The sequence below is a fragment of the Lissotriton helveticus genome, chromosome 12, assembly GCF_964261635.1.
Source record: "Lissotriton helveticus chromosome 12, aLisHel1.1, whole genome shotgun sequence".
NCBI lineage: Eukaryota > Metazoa > Chordata > Amphibia > Caudata > Salamandridae > Lissotriton > Lissotriton helveticus.
Genome location: NC_136073.1, coordinates 293,244,090 through 293,266,652, shown reverse-complemented (window position 1 = coordinate 293,266,652; position 22,563 = coordinate 293,244,090). Strand labels below are relative to the sequence as shown.

The window sequence follows — 22,563 nt, the reverse complement described above, 5'->3', positions numbered from 1 at the left end:
AAAATGAACTTGTGAAAAAGGAGACTTAGGGCCAGACGTAGGTCGGCAAATACCGGTCGGTAACGGCCGATTTCGGCCATTACCGACCGGTATTTGCCAATGGAGATGTAGGGACCTCAAAACATACAGAATCGGTATATTTACCGAATCGGTAAATTTACCGATTATGTAAAATACAGAATCGGTAAATTTACCGATTCGGTAAATACAGATGTAGGTGGCACTGAAAACATTGCCACAGGCCATTACCGATTCGTTATTTACCATGTAATACTATTACATGGTAAATAACGAATTCCAGTGTACATGCACATCTGTGCATGTACACCTGTGCCATGTGGCACACATACATGCCCTAAGGGCATGTATGTGTGTCACATGGCACACAAGCCAGAAACAGGGGTGCAACAGGGTGTCAAAGTGACACCCTGTCCCCCTTGTAAAATCTGTAATTTTACCGATTCGGTAATTACCGAATCGGTATTTGCTATTGAATCCTATGGGCTTCAAGGCCCATAGGAATCAATGGCAAATACTGATTCGGTAATTACCGAATCGGTAATTACCAAATCTTACCGATTCTGTATTTTTACCAAATTTTTTACCTACATAGCAATTACCGATTAGTAAATACCGAATCTGTAAAATTCGGTATTTACCATTCGGTAATTTGCTATTACCTACATCTAGGCCTTACTCGCATGCAATCTTCTCATGTAACTACTAACCTCATACTAAAATGTGTATTGTGAAAACAGCATGCATTTACACAACATGTAATAGTAAGAACGAAGCGTGCCTATGTGTTTTACTAACCAGTAACTAGAGAGTGATGCTAAAATGGTCGCTAACTGAATTTCTTTAGTGCGCATGCGTCTACTGCATCTACGTAGTATGACGTATCTATCGCTTGGAGGGAAGTTTCTGCACTTGCGCAGTAGCTAACAGGATGGCTGCTTGAAACTCACATGCTTGCCACCTGCTTGCTGAAAAACTAAACCCAGCTGTTCTACTAATGCTCATGTGGGAATAATAATAATAAGTAAATGGGATTAGAGTAGAGATAGGTGGTATACAGTGAAACCATTTATTTTTGATTTTAACATTTGTCTTTTTGGCTCTTTCAATTGTGCTTATTATGGGCCTGCAGTTGTGAGCCACAGTCTATTCCCTCTCGATCTGCTGCAAATGAGTAGTGAGTGCAAATTAGCTGGAAGACGCCATGTCAACTTGAACATCGTCCAAGGCTGCAAATGGTTACAATCATGGGAAATGGAACAACAGTCCACGGAAATGCATGAGAACTACTGTTTTTTCCCTAATGTGTGACATTTACATTGGGAATACGGGTGGTAATAAAGATTGATGTATAAAACTTAAGGGGTTGGATTTTAAACAAAAAGCTGAAAGAAAATAATGAGAAATAAGCATGGTGTGATGATCACCTCCCCTTGCATGTCCAATCAGAGTTAGGAGTTTCATAAACTTGAAACATTAATGGGTGGTACTAGCCTACAGAAAAGTATAATCGAGATAGCATTAGTTAGTTAGTTAGTTAGTCAGATTAGAGGAGTCTGGAGGCTGGGATGCTGTCGGCGTGACTGGAGATGCTGAAGAAGAATCCACTTATAGAGCCAATTATCTAAAGCAAATTAATTTGGAAGAAGATCGCGGAAGAATCGCGAGGAGGAAGAGAGTGTCAGAGAGGGTGGCTATGCAAGCATCAGTGATAGAGAGGTTGTCTGTCCTATCTAGATTTCTGTCCTGAAGTCTTTGTTCAACAGGCCTTTCCTGGGGGACCCTTACCAATTTCTAGGCCTTGGAGTTGGTTTTCACACCATTCTAGGTAAATATATCTATAACTGTATTCGTGCTTATGTGCTTTGTCATTTCACCATCAACTAGTTCTAACTAATGGTCCATTGACCAAAGGAAAGAACTTTTGATCAGTGAAAAGATTAGTCAGGAACTAAAGATAACTAACCCAGAGAATTACAAAAAACATGATCCCAGTGGTTATTACCTAGTGTGTTGTGAATTAAATTATGGGCCCTGGTGAGTATGTGGTGTTGGTAACCCGCTGGATTGGTTCATTCCCTTGTGTTCTACTGCCGTCTCCCAGATTGTTCTTAAGAACAATTAGAGTGCTAACAGTGTTACTTATGACAAAAGCATGGCACACCTGAAGCAATGTATCAAACTGGTAAAACATATAACATTTAATTTAGAAAAGAACAAAATGAGGGGGACTGAAACGTACAGACTGAAACTTGAACTTTCAACACATGCAGACTGAAACACGCACTATCAACACCAGCAGCAGACTGCCAGGTAACTTCCTGGTGATCAGCAGTTTTACTACAGTGTTCTAATGAGCAACTAGTGTGCTAACATTCAAAATTTTTGCCAAAGGTGTGGCATATAATAATGCCACCTTGATGAAATCAAAGTAGAAAACTGAAATCATTTTCTACTAAGGATACTACAGTAAATTAAATTAGGGAGCGCCATAATAAATAAGTCTCCCAAAAAGAGCCTAAATATAGCACAAACAATGACGAAGTACAGCCCAATGATAGAAGTGTGCAAAACACTTCAATATTTGTTTTTAAGTGCAGTCTTATGTAGCACAGGCTTGACCCAAAGGTATAGAAGTGCTTTACATGAGCATCAGTTACATTCCACAAGGACACATTCATTCTGGTTTTAGTCATAGGAAGATTGCAAGGTCTGCAGCTATGACTGTAACACCACATCCCCTCCCTTAAGTGTAACATATAATCAAGCGATCAACTGGATAAAAAAACATAAACAAAGTAAATTATTTCAAAGTGCGTTGTTTTTATTTGAGAACTCAGGAAATATGTCCTCATTTTAGTTGTTTAGAGCACTAACCTTAATTTCTATGGGTATAAGACCCTCTCATGGAGGTGGGTGCAGGCGGGAGGGGCAGTTAGAGCACAATGGACCATGGAAGTTCGGGAAAAAGGGGGCATGGGCTACAAACCAACCATGCAGTACAGGTAAGAGAGACTGAGTCACAAAAAAGACCATTGAAGGCAGAAGAAAGAGACAGTGGCAGTACAACCATACATGCCAACAGACCCCATTCAGGCAGGAGACTCCTAATGGTGTTAATCCCAAAAGGCCTTCATTGTATTTGTCTCCTGCCTAAACTCTCCTCTTTTTCAATGTAAGTCAATGGGGAAAATCAATTCCCTGGTTTGTTTTCAAAGTCTCCCTCTTACCAAGTTCAAAATGATACCAAGTTTGGTACATGGGATCACGGAGGGCAGGAGGAATGGGGTGGGGTCATGGACTTGGATAAGAGAGCGCAAGAGAGTTATGGGTGTCAGGGCTTTCAGCAGCACTATACAGCCCACGGGGCAAGCTGGAACAGGGCAATGCACATGGACAACAGAGACCAGAGAGGAAAGATGCAAGGGCAGCAAGCTGACCATAGTGCACATACAGGAGGGACAGCTACAGCATAATGGAACATGAAGGGCAGGAGGGAGGGGGCAGAGAGAAAAGAAAGTGGACCAACCAAGAAAGGAGGGAGGAGATAGGGGTCTGCACATGGAAAACTGATGGCAGGGGGAAAGGGGCTGGGCAGGAGCAGCAAGCTGACCATGGAGGGCAGGTGGGATGGGCACTGGAAGCACAACACACCATTGAGGGCAACAGTGAGACTATAATGGCATACACAGAGACAAAGGAAGGAAGGTGGGAAGGGTTCAGGGGCAGAAATATGACCACAGAGGGCAGGTGGGAGGAGATGTGGTAGCACAGAAGACCTTGGATGGCAGGTGGGAGGGTTAATGGAAGCACAATGGCCATGGTGGGCATATTGTAGGGGCAGAAGCATGAACAAAAGACCATGAAGGACAGAACAGAGGCATGGGGGTAGGGGCTGGACACAAACTAAAGAGGGCAGGGGAAGGGACTTCATATCAGACCATGCAAGGCAGACATGAGGAGCAGTTGCAGCACAGCGGAGCATGGATGACAGAAAGGAATGGTAGCAAAATGGTCCATGAAGGACAGGTGGGAGCAGATAGGGGCATGGAACTAGGACAGGCAGGGTGGAGGTGGGAGGTACAGATACCAGCCATCTGACCATGGTAGGCAGGAGGGAAGGGCAGTGGCAGGTCAACAGAACACTTAGAGTAGATAGGAAGGTGTCAGGTCCATGGAATATGGTAGACAGAATGGAGGGAGGAGGGGCATGAACACAGACATCCGAGGGCAGGGGGAACGAGAGTAGGGCCATCAAGCTAAGCACAGAGGCTAAGGAGGAGAACAATGATGCTGTTTAAAAATGGGGAATAGAGGGCAGGAGGAGTGGCAAGGGACATCAAGCTAAATGGAAGGCAGTAGAAAAACCATGCAGGGCAAGAAGGAGTGGATGGTGCATGGACTCGGACAACAGAGGGTAGGGAGGAGGTGGCTGGGGCAGCAAGCTAACTGTTTAGGGAAGGGAGGAAGGGCAGTGGCAGAACAACAGCCACTCATGGCTGAGGGAGCAGGGTCATTGACAATGGATGCCAAGGAAGAGGGGAGCAGGAGCAGCATGCTTGGGTGGGGACAGCACTATGACAGGGAAGGCCCTGCGTTCAACCCCACCCCACTGTGCATTGCGATGGGCATCTTACTTCAGATAAAAAAAACTTAAGACATTCACTGAAAAAAACAAAGGTTACAGGGATGTTACATTAAGGAAATAGAATTTAAAAAACCTTAGAAATTCACTAAAAAAAGCAAAGGTTACAGAGACATTTTAGCTAGGCTCAGATTTTACTAGTACAAAACCAGTGAAATTTAACACTTATAGTTAGCTGAGATAACCATAACCCATGACTCCAAAATGCACTGCTTATGACCTCACATATTACATAACTCATAACATGGTCAGTGACACGGACAAACACAGGAAGGCAGCACGAACACAGTCAACAGGATTACTGCAGGATTTCAAGCTATTTTCTTTCTTTTTTTTATTATCAACAGCAAAGTGCACATGCATAAGAAGAGAACAGGCCATATATGTATATATGTATATGCTTACCAGTCCCAGAAAGCTTAGTGGCTATTTTTACTCACCTGAGTGGAATTTTGAAATAAATATGGGAGTATCTCTGGAGTCCTTGTGGTGGCAGTCAGTGAGTGAGCAGAAAGCCTCGGAAGAAGGGCGTAGCCCGAAACGCATCAGTTTCTGCTGGCATTGGATGCTCCTGTTCCTTGCCGCAATTTGAAGGCGCTGATGCAGAGTGCGCCCCGCACCTTTGGGTACTTGTGAACTCTGTATAAATTCCGGTCGACCCGGCCAGGGGGCCGCACCGCCATGGATTTCAAATGGTTCCGCTGCTGGTGTGATGATCAGCGTGCAGATTCATCTGGCGTTACCTGGAAAGGGTGAGAACTGAGCAGGAGCACCCGTGAATTCAAACTTATTTTACTTTATGACTGCTGCCAGCCCACTGCGGTTTTATGTTTAAGGACTACCAGTCCCAGAATGCTTAGTGGCTATTTTTACTCACCTGAGTGGAATTTTGAAATAAATATGGGAGTATCCCTGGAGTCCTTGTGGTGGCAGACAGTGAGTGAGCAGAAAGCCTCGGAAGAAGGGCGTAGCCCGAAACGCGTCAGGCTCTGCTGGCGCTGGATGCTCCTGTTCCTTGCCTCAATTTGAACGCGCTGATGCAGAGTGCGCCCCGCACCTTTGGGTACTTGTGAACTCTGTATAAATTCCGGTTGACCTGGACGGGGGGCGCACCGCCAAGGGTTTCAAATGGTTCCGCTGCTGGTGTGATGATCAGCATGCAGATTCATCTGACGTTACCTGGAAAGGGTGAGAACTGAGCAGAAGCACCCATGATTTCGAACTTATTTTACTTTATGACTGCTTCCAGCCCACTGGGGTTTTATGTTTAAGGACTACCAGTCCCAGAATGCTTAGTGGCTATTTTTACTCACCTGAGTGGAATTTATTTTGAAATACATATGAGAGTATCTCTGGAGTCCTTGTGGTGGCGTCAGTGAGGGAGCAGGAAGCCTCGGAAGAAGGGCGTAGCCCGAAACGCGTCAGGCTCTGCTGACGCTGGATGCTCCTGTTCCTTGCCTCAATTTGAACGCGCTGATGCAGAGTGCGCCCCGCACCTTTGGGTACTTGTGAACTCTGTATATATATATATATATATTACCTACTGGCGGTCGCCAGTAGGTAGTTATAGTTAGGATTGTTTTCCATAGGGAAATCGCAACATTCTATTGGGAATAACTTTGGTGCCGGTTGAGGAATCTGACTAAAATTTTCCTCAAATTTGCCTCGCGGCTTTCCGCTCCTTCCCTGAAAGTTTGGGGGGGGGGGGATTCGTCAATCGGGGGCCGAGATAAAAGGGGGGTCCCAAAATGTGTTTTCCCCATGTTCATTTCTATAGGGCGGTTGGACTCACTTTTAGCTCGAACGGCTAAATGGATTTTCACCAAACTTGGCAAAATTGTAGGGACTGGTAGCCCGATGTGCCTTTGCTATGTCTCAAGATATGTGCTCCAGAGGATTTTGAGTAATTTAGGTTCCAAAAAATATATATATCTATAAGCGCGCCCCGGTACGCGCACCGGGGAGTGTACCAGCGCGTAACGCGAGTTCGCGCGCGGAAAGCTGATTGGCTCTCGGGTGTCTGTAAACATTCCAAACAGTCCGGAGCAGCCGCCATCTTGTGTCTCGGTAAGATCGAGACACAAGAGGTGGCAAAAACAAAGGGGGAAATGACCATAAGGTGGCAGGGTAGACCCCCCCTGACCCCCTAGGTTTGATGTGGGGGCCATAAACGGGCCCCGCGGGGCAAACATTTTTTAACATTTTTTTTCGATTTTCGCGGGGGGAGCGCCCGGTACGCGCACGGGGGAGCGTACCAGGAAGCGTACCACGGAGGAAACCAAGTGAAACAGTAAAATAATAATTGAAAGTGCTTAGAGGTAGGGTAGCTCTGCATAGAGTTGTTGTGTTGTGCAGGTGATATAAGTACCAGCATGTAGGTACCAATGCAGAGTTTTAAATTCAAAGTAGACTGTCTCCTCTGTAGATAATTTGCATGTTGTTATAGAAGTTATTGTGGTATATGGAATCTATACTATAGTCTGTCAGGAAAGCAGAAACAACATGGAGGCAGGAGATGAAAAAGAGATGTCAAATACACATTGGAGATAATAAAGTGGGAGAAAGGAAGTAACTATGAGCAAAATTACTATGTAACACAAACAAATTGCACAGTATACTATAAGTCTCACTTTATATTATAATCATTTTGGTACTATTTCATGAATTACATATAAAAATGAATAATGTCTCCAACAATTTTTGATTATTAAATATAAATTTATTTTTCTGATTCTTTTTCAAAATGTAATAAAACTTCTAACAATATATTGTCTGGAATGTCCTCATTTTAATTCTGTGATTCTATTGCTTCCACACACTCAAGTAATTCATGGTCCAGAGACTCATCCATAAAGTCAAAGTCATCATTCTCAGAAATATTTTCTTCAGAGTTGTTTTCCATAACAAATTCGAAAGAAATATTAATTCTATTCTGTTCTCCTTCCATTTTCTTGCTGTAAATTGCATAAAAATAAATATATCAGTAGAGATAGGGCACTGTTGGGTTTAAGTTCAGACAGGTAGTTTTGATTTTTTAACAGTGAAGTTATCTTTGGGCAGTGTATGGTATCTGGCTGGAAGTAGAAATATAAAAAAGTGTATGTGATAAAGCCTAAGTAAATTTATAATTATACAAGAGAAGTCTAACTCAATCCATAACTATAACAGAGAAGCCTATCTCAATCTATAACTATTACAGAGGGATAGTATTTAACTATCAGAAAATGTTTTCCCAAATTAACTTAAAGTGCACAACATACTTCACTTTCCAAAATAACAACTTACCTTTGTGAAAGCAGTTGAAGTTCTCAGTGAAAATCCTTTTCAAATGTACTTCAGGAAGTAGTATTCATGTACATAACCAATCAATTGTCAGGAAATAATAGTGGAAAATGAAAGTAACATTTTAATTGGTTGTAAATTCTAACACTTCAGATGTGTTTTTGTCATGTAATTTACCTCAGGATATTTAGACAGGGCTACAGGCCAAATGGCTCAATGGAATTGCACCAAATTTGGGAAAATGGTAGGGACTGGTATGTAGTATTGCCTATTCTATATTTGGTGAACTTCTCTACAGAGGTTTTTATGTAAATTCACTTTTAAAAATTTTTGGGAGCGCTTACCGGAGCGCGCCCCGGTACGCGCACCGGCAGCGCAACGGGAGTCCTCCATCTTGTGTTTCGGTAGATTTGAGACACAAGATGGAGGACAAACAACGTTGGGAATGGGTAAAAGGGGGCCCGGTAGACACTCCCTGACCCCCTAGGTTTTCTGAGGGGGGCTTAGGAGGCCCATATAGGCCCAAAAAACCCAAATTTTTGTTTTAATTTTCGCGGGGTGAGCGCCCGGTACGCGCACCGGGGAGCGTACCGGGAAGCGTACTTTAGTGAAAAACAGTGAAAAAAGTTAGAGAAAAATAATCATTTTGAGTGATCAGAGGTAGGGTAGCTCTGAAAAGAGCTTTTGGGTTCTGTGGCTGATTTAAGTACCTACAAGTAGGTTCCAATGCACAGTCTTATATTCAGGAGGAATATTCTATTCCCCTCATCTGAGAAGTGCACACCATCTCCTCTGTAGATATCTTGCATGTTGTAACGCAAGTTATTGTTGTATATTGAACCCATTCCATAGTCTCTCATGTAAGCAGAAACAGATTTATTCACATGTTTCCGTGCTTTCTCAAATTGTGGACAAAATTGGTTGGACCACTTCCATTTCTGTCTTTGGCATATATTAAAAATACCAAGGCAGTTTGAGGAAAAAGTGCCATCAATTGTTCAAAGGTGTCCTTTAAAAGCATTTCCAGACCTACCCCAGTCAAAGTGCCTAAGTCATTTCCACCACAGTGCAGAATTATGAGGTGAGGGTGTGGCAGATGCAAAAAGGTTTTCACCAATGGTATCAATTGATGACATCTCAATCCTCTCTGGCCAATCCATTTAATGTTCACATTTGGTAAATCAAGGTTGTGAAAATTTCTGGTAGCTGCATGCCTTTGAGCCCAGTGGATGTAGCTATGTCTAATAATCCAGACAGAATACATGGTGAGAGGAGGTTCTGGTGCAGTCAGATGAAGTGTGGGAATGAAATGGCAGTTGGAACAGTAGGCGTTTGCAAACAAAAAAACTGTGGAGTTTCAGCAATGATTGGTGGATTCAGATAGTTGAAAACTGAAAGTTGGGTGCATGGTTCTGTTTTGTGAAAGAAGCAATTTGAATGGTTAAGAAAAAGTCATTTAAAGAAACATTGCACTGGATAAGCTGGGGTATTGAGAGGTCAAACATCCTTGCTAAGTTCAATTGCAACATTGTAGAATAAACTTTTAAACCTGAGAGCTGAGTGAGGAGGGAGTTGCTGTGGTAACAGGTAGAAAGGGCTGAGGGGGGGAAGGGTGTTGATTTGAAAATAGAGGGGGAAGAGTTTTGATTGGTTACCATGAGGAATATGTGTGTAGAATTAGAGGTTCTCTGTGCCATTCATGGTTGCAGTGCCTGGAGTACATACCTTTTGCTCTGCTAAAGAAATATTGGTGTGTGTGTCTGACACTGTTTTCAATCTCCTAAAGCATTTGTAAAGGTAAGTAATGATTTATTTAATATAGATAGAGAGTTGTATACTGTATGGAGAATATTTGGAAGCATATTGTAGTTTTTAAATGTTGTTTGTGTCATGCTTTTTGATAATGCTTGGTAAAAAGTTTGTACTGCATAGAGGAATTGTATTTTGTAAAATTGTGAAGTTTCAGTAGTGACATGGAATGCTTGTACATAGGACCTGTGCTGTGTTTCTTAAATGTGATGTCAAAAACGATTTGGGGTAAAATGAATGGCTTTTACATTTTTTAGAAGGAATAAATAATGTGTGCATGCTTAAAGAAATAAATTTGACTCTTTCATAATGATGTTACCTGTGCTAACTCAGTGTAGGAAGCACATTGAGTTTCTTTGCATAGAGGAATTGTATTTTGTAAAATTGTGAAGTTTCAGTAGTGACATGGAATGCTTGTACATAGGATCTGTGCTGTGTTTCTTAAATGTGATGTCAAAAACGATTTTGGGGAAAATGAATGGCTTTTACATTTCTTAGAAGTAATAAATAATGTGTGCATGCTTAAATAAATAAATTTGACTCTTTCATAATGATGTTACCTGTGTTAACTCAGTGTAGGAAGCACATTGAGTTTTTTTGCATAGAGGAATTGTATTTTGTAAAATTGTGAAGTTTCAGTAGTGACATGGAATGCGTGTACATAGGACCTGTGCTGTGTTTCTTAAATGTGATGTCAAAAACGATTTTGGGGAAAATGAATGGCTTTTACATTTTTTAGAAGGAATAAATATTGTGTGCATGCTTAAAGAAATACATTTGACCCTTTCACAATGATGTTACCTATGTTAACTTAGTGTAGGAAGCACATTGAGTTTCTTTGCATAGAGGAATTGTATTTTGTAAAATTGTGAAGTTTCAGTAGTGACATGGAATACTTGTACATTGGACCTGTGCTGTGTTTCTTAAATGTGATGTCAAAAACGATTTTGGGGAAAATGAATGGCTTTTACATTTTTGAGAAGGAATAAATAGTTTCTGTATGCTGAAAGAAATAAATTTGACCCTTTCACAATGATGTTACTTGTGTTAACTCAGAGTAGGAAGCACATTGAGTTTCTTTGCTGTTGGTTTGTGTCATGTTTTTTGAGAATGGTTGAATTTCAGTAGTGAAATTGAATGCTTGTACATAGGACCTGTGCTGTGTTTCTTAAATGTGATGTGAAAAACGATTTTGGGGAAAATGAGTGGCTTTTACATTTTTGACCAGGAATAAATAGTGTCTGCATGATTAAAGAAATACATTTGAATTTTTACAATGATGTCACCTGTGTTACCTCATACTAGGAAGCACATTGAGATTGTTTGCTTTTGGTTTGTGTTATGTTTTTTGATAATTCTTGGTATGAATATTTGCAAGATAGGGGATTTGTATTTTGTGAAATTGTGAAGTTTCAGTAGTGACATGGAATGCTTGTACATAGGACCTGTGCTGTGTTTCTTAAATGTGATGTGAAAAACGATTTTGGGGAAAATGAATGGCTTTTACATTTTTGAGAAGGAATAAATAGTGTCTGCATGATTAAAAAAATATATTTCAACCTTTCACAATAATGTCACCTGTGTTACCTTAGATTAGGAAGTAGATTGTGCAGATGAGGTAAGGCATGTCCAGAGGGACAGAGGAGGTGAGGCCTGTGTTCAAGACTGTAGTGGGAGAGAGGCCTTTCCTGGGGAGCGTAGGTGGTGAGGCCTGTGTCTAAGAGTGCAGTGGACTAGGCTTCATGAAGCCTATCCCCCACTGCACTCTTAGACACAGGTCTCACCTTCTTTGTACCCGTGGACAGACCTCTCTTTCACTACACTCTTCAATACAGGCCTCACCTCTTCTGCACCCCTAGACAATCGTCACCTCATCTGCAACCCTGAATAGACTTCAACTAATCTGCATCCTTGGACAGGCCTCAGCTTATTTACACCCTTGGACATGCGTCACCTCATCTGTACCCAGTTACCATCAATTATACTCAATACATTGAGGCCTGTCCAGAGGACAGAGATGAGGTAAGGCTTGTCAAAGGGTGAGAGGAGGTCAGCGCTCTCCACTGTACTCATGGACACTGAATGCTTGTACATAGGACCTGCACTGTGTGTCTAAAATGTTATTTAAAAAACGATTTTGGTGCAAATCAATGACTTTTAGATTTTTGAGAAGGAATAAATAGTGTCTGCATTATTAAATACATATATTTCATCCTTTCACAATAATGTCACCTGTGTTACCTCAGATTAGGAAGTAGATTGTGCAGATGAGGCGAGGCATGTCCAGAGGGACAGAGGAGGTGAGGCCTGTGTTCAAGACTGTAGTGGGAGAGAGGCCTTTCCTGGAGAGCGTAGGTGGTGAGGCCTGTGTCTAAGAGTGCAGTGGACTAGGCTTCATGAAGCCTATCCCCCACTGCACTCTTAGACACAGGTCTCACCTTCTTTGTACCCGTGGACAGACCTCTCTTCCACTACACTCTTCAATACAGGCCATACCTCTTCTGCACCCCTAGAGAATCCTCACCTCATCTGCAACCCTGAATAGACTTCAACTAATCTGCATGCTTAGACAGGCCTCAGATTATTTACACCCTTGGACATGTGTCACCTCATCTGCACCCAGTTACCATCAATTATACTCAATACATTGAGGCCTGTCCAGAGGACACAGATGAGGTAAGGCTTGTCCAAGGGTCAGAGGAGGTCAGTGACCTTCACTGTACTCATGGTCACTGAATGCTTGTACATAGGACCTGCACTGTGTGTCTAAAATGTTATTTAAAAAACGATTTTGGTGCAAATCAATGGCTTTTAGATTTTTGAGAAGGAATAAATAGTGTCTGCATGATTAAATAAATATATTTCAACCTTTCACAATAATGTCACCTGTGTTACCTCAGATTAGGAAGTAGATTGTGCACTTGAGGTGAGGCATGACTAGAGGGACAGAGGAGGTGAGGTCTGTGTTCAAGACTGTAGTGGGAGAGAGGCCTTTCCTGGAGAGCGTAGGTGGTGAGGCCTGTGTCTAATAGTGCACTCCTCCACAACAAATACTTCAAAAAACAGGAAAAAAGCGCCTGGTAAGACAACTAAGTCTTTCTTACGGAACATATGTAGATCAAAAAAAAATGTTGGACAGCATGCAGAAAAAGAGAAGGAGAGAGCAAATTTGAAAATGAAGGAGAGGCCCTCAAAACATCTTACTACTGGAGCAGGAGAGAATAATATGTATAGGAATAGAAGGCAGAATCAGTTTAGAGATATTCGTAAACGAATGTTTCACAATAGGGTGGTTTTAATTTTGTTAAAAAACATTAGGAAAGGTAAACAGAGAGCTGCTTTTTATAAGAAAAAGAAAAGTGTAGAGAAGATTGTTGATCAGGCTTTTGAAGTTAAGAAAAAATTATTTATTTTAATAATCAATAGAATTAGGACACTTAACAAGACAATTGTTGTTTTCAAATCAAACAGTAGATGGAAAAGAGTAATTCATCGGACTAATTTTTGTAAAGTTTTTTCAGGAGAATGGATGCACAGTTCAAGTTGTGAGCCATTTTTTAATGAGGAGAGTTACTTCCAGGAGAATGATTTAGTGCTTGCAGTTGACACCAGTGGTCGAGCATATGAGGTGAAAGACGGTTGTCCGATTGAAAAAGAGAAACTTGTGCCTAGAGAACCAGAAGAGGTGTTAACTGATGAAGTTTTAGGGGGACGTACTTGGAAGTGTAGTCGTATTTGTAGTGTGCGACAGGAATCAATTGATTTGTTTTGTAATTTCTTACGTACATATAGTAAGAAAAGTCTAAAACAGAAGATGAAGTTGTTGCAAGACTTAGATCTTTGCAGAGTGAGAGAAAACACAGGTTTGCAAGGGCATTCACTGGCTTGTCTTTCCAGAAAAGTCTGTCAGAGTGTTTTTCATCATTTTAGGATGTTAGCAGTGCATCATACCAAAATGAGGAAATTAGTGAGAATGTTGTATTATGCAAAAAGTCCAGCACTTAAGCTTAAACAATTAAACAGTGCTCTTTTGCATGGAACTGAATAAAATGTGAAGAAGATTTGTGAAGAAATTGAGATTTCTGATTTTGGTGATAAAGAGGACAGTGTAGAAATTGGCACAGAAATTCAAGGTAATGTGGAAGACAAAGTACAGATTTCAAGTACAGAAAAGTTTGACCAGGAAATTACCAGGTTTAAGGTGAAATCAAGTGAAAGGCTGAATTTTACTTGTGTGTGTTGTCGACGAACTCATTATAAGCATCAAACTAGATTAGTTGATTTATACGTAAAAAGTGAAAAGATAAATAATTATGAGTGGAAGCATTTTGCAACTTATTTGTGGGTGGAAAATTGTTTTGATTTGAGTTCTGATCAGCGTATTTGTAAATATTGTTATGATAAATTAAATCAAAACAGAATGCCTGCTAGAGCTGTTCATAATAATCTGGAGTTGGTAGACATTCCTCCTGAATTGATGGATTTAAATACATATGAGTCTATTTTGATTCAATGTGTCCATCCTTTTCAGGCTATTGTTCGCATGGAGCCTAAGATAGGGAAATTGCCTCCTTCAGATTTACAGAGAGGATTAAAGGGAAGAGTTGTTTATTTGCCTCTAGATTTCAAGAAAAATATTGATACCATTGGTGTAGAGAAAGTGGAAGAGGAACCTCTGGTTATTCTAGTTAATGGGGTTCCGACAAAGAGTAAGAAAATCTGGCAGGATTTAGTGGATGTTAGGAAAGTCAAAAAGGCAACGTTGTATTTGGTCAAAAACAATGAGTACTACAAACATGTATGTGTTGAAGCAGAGGAAACAGCTGCAGATGAAGACAGTGATTGTTCAGCTGGCCAAATTGAAAAAGTTGATGTGTCTAGAAGTGAAGAAATATATGAACATTATACTGTTCATCCTTTGCATTCGAAAGAAGTGATGGGGAATGCAATTGAATTGTTTCAAATGAAAACAGCAAAAGGAAGTCCCATTAGTGTATGGGAAGAAAGTTTGGAAGCTCGTTGTTTTCCACAGCTATTTCCAACAGGTCGAGGTGGACGATATGACGATCGTCCACTTCAAATTCCTGCATCTGAATATCGAACTGTAAGATTATATGCTGAAGATCCAAGGTTTCGTCAATGCATTCCCTATTTGTTTCATCTACTGTATGAAAGTGACTTGTCTGGGCTTTCTTATGCAGTAAACCATATACTGAAATGTGGAGCACATCTGCAAAATGTTTCGGCGAGGGACTTTATGGAGAAAGTGAATCTGCAAGATAATATTTTGGAATCTCATTTAATCAATCTCATGGCATGTCAGCGTGGTACAAATGAGTATTGGTACCGTCGTCATGTGGAATTGAGGAACTCCTACATGGTTCCTCACTCTTAGCTGTGCCGAGTATGCATGGGACGACTTACTTCAATTTCTACGAGAGGCAAATGCAAATATACAAAATATAGAATTCAAAACTGCTGGAGAACTGTGTTCTTTGGTTCCAGTGAATTTTTGCAGATATTTCAATCATAGATTTGAAGCTATGATGTCTTTTATTACCAACAAAATAAATCCTCCTTTTGGAGAGGTTTTGGATTTCTTTTGGAGAAAGGAGTATCAAGCAAGAGGTGCTCCTTACATACATATGTTGTTGTGGATTAAAGATGCACCCAAATTTGGAACAGATTCGGATGAGACAGTGATGAGGTTCATTGAAGAGTATTCAACATGTGCTGTCCCGAAAACTACAGAAGAAAACAGTTTAAGGCAACAAGTTTTACGCTTTCAATCCCATCGTTGTGGAAAGTACTGTCGTCGAAAATTCAGAAACAAGGACAAGTTCTATACAAAATGTCGTTTCAGGTTTCCACGACCAGTGATTTCTAAAGGAAGAGTAAATAATTTTATGTCTTCTCTGCGACATACTGTGACGAGGAAATCACCCAAAAATACATACAATTTAAAAAGAAACGAAGAGTCCAAGTACATCAACGACTACAACCCAGTGATTTTGTCCATGTGGAATGCTAACATGGATATTCAGTTCGTTGCTGACAACTCTATTGCTGTGGCTCGATATGTGACGTCTTACATCACAAAAAAAGAAAAGACAGAACTGAAGGAAATGTGGGAGGACATTTCACATGAAAAGAGTATAAGCAAGAAATTATACAGTTTCAGTTTGAAGATGTTGTCACAGCGAAAAATTGGAGCATATGAATGTTCTGATCGGTTATCATCAGCAAGTCTCTACGCCAAGTCCAGAACAATTATTTGGGTGAGTCTAGGTATTGCTGCAACACGAAACCGAGTTTTAAAATCTGTACAAGAAATTGAGTATTTGGCGGAGAAAGAACCAAACAGTACAGATATTTTGAAGACAAACATGTTGGATACATACTATCCAAATAGAAGTAGTCATCTTGAGAACAGTTGTTTGTATGAAGTTCTGCAAAACTATATTTATAAGAGGACCATCAGAGAAGATATCAACAATGGAATATATGCTATCATTGGGTGTGAAGGATGTCTAGTGAAGCAGAGAAAAGGCCATTTGATTAATCATCGAAAAATGAGTTGCGAAAATCCAGAGAAAAGGGAATTTTACTATTTAGCTCTTTTGCAACTCTTTAAGCCATGGCGTACAGAAGAGGAACTACTTGGAGATTTTCTCTGTTACGAAGATTCGTTTAATGCAACCAAGGATACCATAGAATGTCCTGTTTTTAAAATTATCTGCAAATGTTGAACGAAGAAATAGAGCAAGAAGCCACAATTGCTGTAGAGATTGCTAGAGACAGTTCTCAAGACAGTCAGAGTTCTGCTTCATTGAGTCAGGATCCACTAGGAGGACCAATGATCCAAAATGAGGCTGCCACTGCCATGGATGAGGTGGAAAGAGCTATGGAACAAGCTCAAGATGATGTAGTTAACTTAGAAGATTTGATGAAACAACTAAACCTTGAGCAGAAACAGATATATGACGAAGTCACAGAACAGATTGAACATGGATTCAGTCATGAGAAAAAAGAGTGCTCATGTACATCATTTAAGCCTGTCTAACTGTACGTGAGTGGAGAAGCGGGAACTGGAAAACGTTTTCTGATTAAAGCAATTGCAACTTATCTGCAGAAAAGGACTGAATCACCGCTATCTTGTGTTGTTACCGCTCCAACTGGGCTGGCAGCACATAATATTAAAGGGATTACTTTACATCGTTTACTGATGCTGCCAGTGGAGCATGATAACAAATTGCAATACCACAAGCTATCTGGAGATGCGTGTTCCGAAGTTTCAAGAGTCCTGAAGAAAATGAAACTTCTTATCATTGATGAAGTAAGCATGGTCTCAAATTTAATGCTTGCTTTTGTGCATTTGAGAATGCAAGAAATTCTTAGAACAGAGTATGATGTGTTATTTGGAGGGAAACACATTATTATTTTTGGAGATCTACTGCAGTTGACTCCAGTGAAAGGACAACCAGTGTTTAAAATGGTCACGCATAAAGATACCAGGAAGTGCCTAGGAAGCATTGGAAACGTTAATATATGGTTAAATTTCAAATATGCAGAACTACTCCAAAATATGCGGCAGGCAAAGGATGAAGATTATAAAAATATTCTACAAGATGTAAGAATCGGAAAAGTAAGTCAGCATGGGAAAGAAGCTTTACATGGACGATTAATTTCAAATTTGTACCCAAATGAAAACATCCTTCCAGAAAATATTTTTAAGAAAATTAACGAGAAGAAATCTGGAATATGTTTGATGCCAACTCTGAAAGAATGTTCCATGTTCAACAACAAAATGTTAAAGTTAGAAAATGAAGAGATAGTGAAACTGGAAGCTATAGATAAAATAGAGCATATGGGAGCAACAATTATTTTGTCTGAAAATTTGAAATCAAAATTGGATTCATTAGAGAAGACTATATCTAAAACTGCTGGTTTTGAAAAGACTCTGACTGTGTGTTTAAATTGTCGTATCATTTTGAGAAGGAATTTAAATGTTGAAAGAGGTCTGGTAAATGGAGCAATGGGTCATGTTGTTGGTTTTGTGAATTACAAAAATAGAGATGGAATTGAAATTTTAAAAATTAAATTTGATGGCATTGACGAAATAGAACAAATTTGTCGTTGTTCAGCTAGATTTTTGCTTGTGAAAAACTTATATGTTCGCCGAAAACAGTTTCCTGTTTGTTTGGCATATGCGGTGACAATCCATAAATCTCAAGGTTTAAGTGTAGATAGCGCTTTGGTGAACATTGGAAGTTCTGTGTTTAAAGAGGGTATGGCATATGTGGCATTATCACGAGTGAGAACTTTATCAGGATTGTACTTGATTGAGTGTGATGAAACAAAGATTTGTGCTGATCTAGATTGTGTTAAAGAATACAATAGGTTAAGAAGAGAGTATGCTCCACATTTGCCTCAATATCCTATGTTTGAAAAACGTGTGGTAAGCCGAAAAAGAAGAAATGAGAATAATTGCAGTGAGGTAGTAGCAAAAAGACAAAAAGTAGATGAAACTGTAATTGTAAGCAGAAAGAAAAAGGATTCTGTTGAAGATGTTGTTGGATTTGAGTTTGAAAACAGTTCTGGTGTCAACTGCTATGCTAATGTAGGGGGTTTTTTTCTTCAAAATTTACAAGAACAGATTGTTGAAAATCGGGATCAAACATTCTGCTGTTTATTGAATTCTGTGTTTGCGAAATGTAGCAGTGATAGAGCAATAATAGAAAGTGTTTCAGAAATTCGAAATCTTCTAGACATATGTTCTGGTCAAAATCAATTTTCACAGAATATTCAGCAGGATTGTCAGGAATTTTTAATGTATATGTTTGATGTTTTGGAAGATGAAGGTGTAGATATAAAAAATCTTTTTAGCCTTTCTTATCAATGGCAGCATGACTGCGAAAACTCTAGTTTATCAAGTAGTACTACAATAGACACTGAAAGAATTATATATTTGACTTTACCAGACTGCAAATCAGTGTCTTTTAATAATCTAGTTAAAGCAGCTGATCACAATATGGTGTGTACCCAATGTAAGTCTGCAATGCTGTCCACATTATTTTTTACAAACTTATGGTAAATATGTGATTTTAATGTTCCAACAATGTAGACCTGATGGAAGTAAATTGTCAACTTCTATTAAAAATGTTGTAGCTTCTCAGTTATCAATTTCAGGAAGAACCTTTGCAACTCTAGCTATTATTTATCATGACGGTCCTTCAACAACATCAGGGCATTACACATGCTATTTAACAGTCGTAAAGGTTGGACCCAGTGTAATGACACTCATTTGACTTTCAAACAACGTTTGCCTTTTGACTTAAAAAATTCATATCTAGTGTTTTTAGAACCAAAATTTAAGTAAAGGTAATTGGCCTATGAAGATGGGAGCAGTTATTAAAGGTTAGTTTGCTGTTTAAAATTATATTCTGAGTAAAAGTGATCAAGATAATATAAAAAATTGATTTGTCATATAGGTACTGTAAGTGGATCTCATAGTAAGTGATATCAGTATTATACAAAATGATGAACATGAGTGAGTCAGAGATGGTGTTACGAATATTTAAATATTGTGAATATGTTGTATGAGCGTTTCTTTCAGAACATCGGAAACACAGTAAATTCACAGTTTCTTTTAATTAATTTGAAAATATACTCATACATCTGACACTATTTGGCCTTAAGGAAAAGTAAAGGAATGAGCAAAGAGTCATGACTGAAAAAAAGGAGTATATGAAAATATTGAAAATATTTCAGATGTTCATGGAGCTTTTCTTCTAGAAAGTCGATGAAATGGATTTTTTAATGAACAGCAGAGTACTTTCCAACGAAAAGGACCTTCATGATATACTATTTGGCCTAAAGGAAAAGTAAGTGAATGAAGGATTAGTGTACATTTGTGATTTTCAAGTTTCTAAGTTTTTTTTTAAAACACAATCTTTTAGATTGTGTTTTTTTTTCCCGCTGTCATATGATGAGTAGTTTGAACTCACTGTTTTAAGTGAAATTCAATATATTCTGAGAACAGCAAAAATAAACTATGTAACATGTTGTACAAGTTATTCTATAGTTTGTATTCTGTAATTTAAATTGTATTCCCATTGTCTCACCCTCACTTTCCTTTTTCCACCCTCTTTCAGCTCTTTTTACTCACTTATAATGTCTTTCTCTCACTCTCTTTCACCCCCGTTCCTTTACTCCACTTCTTTCACAACACCTCATTCTCATTTCAACTGTCTGCATCCCCTCTCTCCCTTGCATAACTATTCAGCTTTCAGTCTCTCTTCTTTACTTCCCTTTTCCGTCTTTTCCTCCTTTGCTCTTTTAGTAATTCCTCTTTACTCACTCAGCAGTATTGTCGCACTCTGTCACTATAAATCACCAACTCTCCCTTGCTTATCTTTGTTTGCTCCTTTCTTTTGACCTCTTCTCTCTATTTTCCGTTCACTACCTCTATGTCCTCAGTCCCTCACTCTCCTTGTGTTATGTTCACTTGTGTTTATCTACCTTCTATCATTTTTCTTACAACAACTTCACTGCTCCTCTCTCATCGTTCTTCATCCCATTTCTTTTACTCTGGTTCCATTACTATCCCTCATTTCCTATCTTTCAGTGTCCTTCTCTTTACTTTTATCACCGAATAATTTTCTCTCAGTATCACTGTTTTAGTCCTCTTCTCCTCTCTTTCCTTTTTTTGCTCCCTTACTCATTTCCTTTCCTCACTCATTGTACTCCACTTCACTCAGTTTTTCCCTTAGTCTGTCTTTCTACTAACTTCCTCACTCCTTTTCCCTCAATCCTTCTATATTATCCTCTCTCCCTTCATCCCTTCACTCTACGACTGTTCTTCATTTACTCTCAGTTATCTTCCATTCCTCATTCTTCTAAATGCATCCTTAATTAGACTCTTTTGCGTCTCAGTCATTATCTTTTTACTTACTACTGTTTCCTGATTTAGTTTTGCTAACTCACATTCTTTTAGTATCTTTCTTACCTTCAGTTCATTTCTCTGTTCTTCTCTTCCTCTCTGTCAGTGAATCTATATGCCTTAGTCTTAGTAATTTGCTCTCCTTCTATTTCTTTTTCTCTCTTTTTGTCCTTCTACCTTACTTTATTTCTCTTTCTGTGTCCTTCACTCTTACTTTATTTCTAAATACACTGTTATGATTTTTAACCTCTTCATTTGTATCTTTTATTTTAAAATAGGTATTTTACTAATTATAACTTATTTTTTCTTCTCTCTTTCACAGATACAAAGTGTAGTAAAAAAATGTAATAAAAGTTACATTTATTATATGGTAAGTGTGACTAAAAAAATGTAGTTTGTCATCACCCTTTGCTTTAACCTCACTAATAATTTCTCAACCAACCTCACTCCTGTTTCCTTACTCTGCTTCCTTCACTTATTCTTATTCTCCATGTTTACTCCCCTTTCCCTATTTCCCCTCTCACATTCAACTTCTTTCAGTCCCCATTCTTTAGTTCACTTACCCTCTGTTGCCTTCCTTTGCTCCCTCACGCATTCTCTTTTTCTTAATTATTCACTTCCCTCCTACACACACACCTCATCCCCCTCCCAACACATACACACACCTCTGACATACACCCCACACACACACCACACACACCTCACACACACCCCCACACCCCCACACACACTCCTCACACACACACACACCACATCCCACACACACACACACACATCCCACACACATACCCCCCACACCCACACCCCCCCACACATATCTCACACGCCCTCACCTCCACCCACACCGAAACACCCCACACACCCACACACACACCTTACACACCCACACCCCCACCTACACCCACTGACTCGCTATAAGTCACCCACACGGCCTTACTTACTTTTCTTTGCTGTTTAACTCAGACCCTTTCAGGCACTGTTTCCTTTAGTCTCTCTGTCCTTTCTTTTCGTCACTCCCCATGTCTTATCCTAATTCAAATATTTCACCCTCTTTCACCCCTCTTTACTTACACTCACTGCTCTTTTCTCACCCTCCCTCACCGTTGTTCATTTATCCCGGTTCCGTCACTACCCTTCATTCCCCATTTTTTACTGTCCTTTCTTTTTCTTTCAACACCCACTCACATTCTCCCACTACCTCTACTTTAGTCTTCTTCCTCTCTCTTCCCTTCTTTCGCTCCCTTATTCATTTTACTTTTCTCACTTTCACCCTATTTCACCTTCTCTGTTTTTTACTATGTAATAAACAATTCCTCTGTCTTGCTCCCTCTAGCTCTCTTTCTCTTAACATTACTCTCTCTGTGTTCTTCCCTCATGCTCACTCCTTCAATATTTTTTTTTCTTTTTTTAAGGTGCGCGCCCCGGTGCGCGTACCCTAAGGAAAAAAGATTGCCAGAGATTCTTTAAAAATATAGGTTTATTTTTATAAATTAAAGGTAGTTCTAAAAAGAACTGTTTTTTTTATTCTTTTTGTTGTTTTATATTTTTGTAATTGTTTTTTTGAACATTTTTTGCTTTTTTTGGCTTTTCTGAACAGTTTTATATCTTTTTTGTATTTTTTATGGGGAGAAACAAAAAACAGGGAAATGTAAATGGCTCAAATGGAGCAAAAAAAAATCAGGAAAAAATTAGGTGTTTTTCGGGCACTTGTGGTTATCACCAGCACAGAGGATAAGTTTTAGACTTTGCTCACCATAGCAAAGTGTCTTCCCACAAAATTTGCACACGATTTTAAAATCACCAAACTTGGGTTGAATTACAGACATTGTCATTCTTGCCTCTGGATCCGATGAAGTGGGTTGCTTTC

General features: G+C 39.5%; 1 protein-coding gene across 1 annotated transcript in view; it reads left to right on the top strand.

The window, feature by feature from the left end:
- Positions 1–22,563, top strand: part of LOC144798014 (uncharacterized) — a 61,714-nt gene that overhangs the window by 27,655 nt on the left and 11,496 nt on the right. The gene's annotated exons all lie outside the window — the stretch shown is intronic.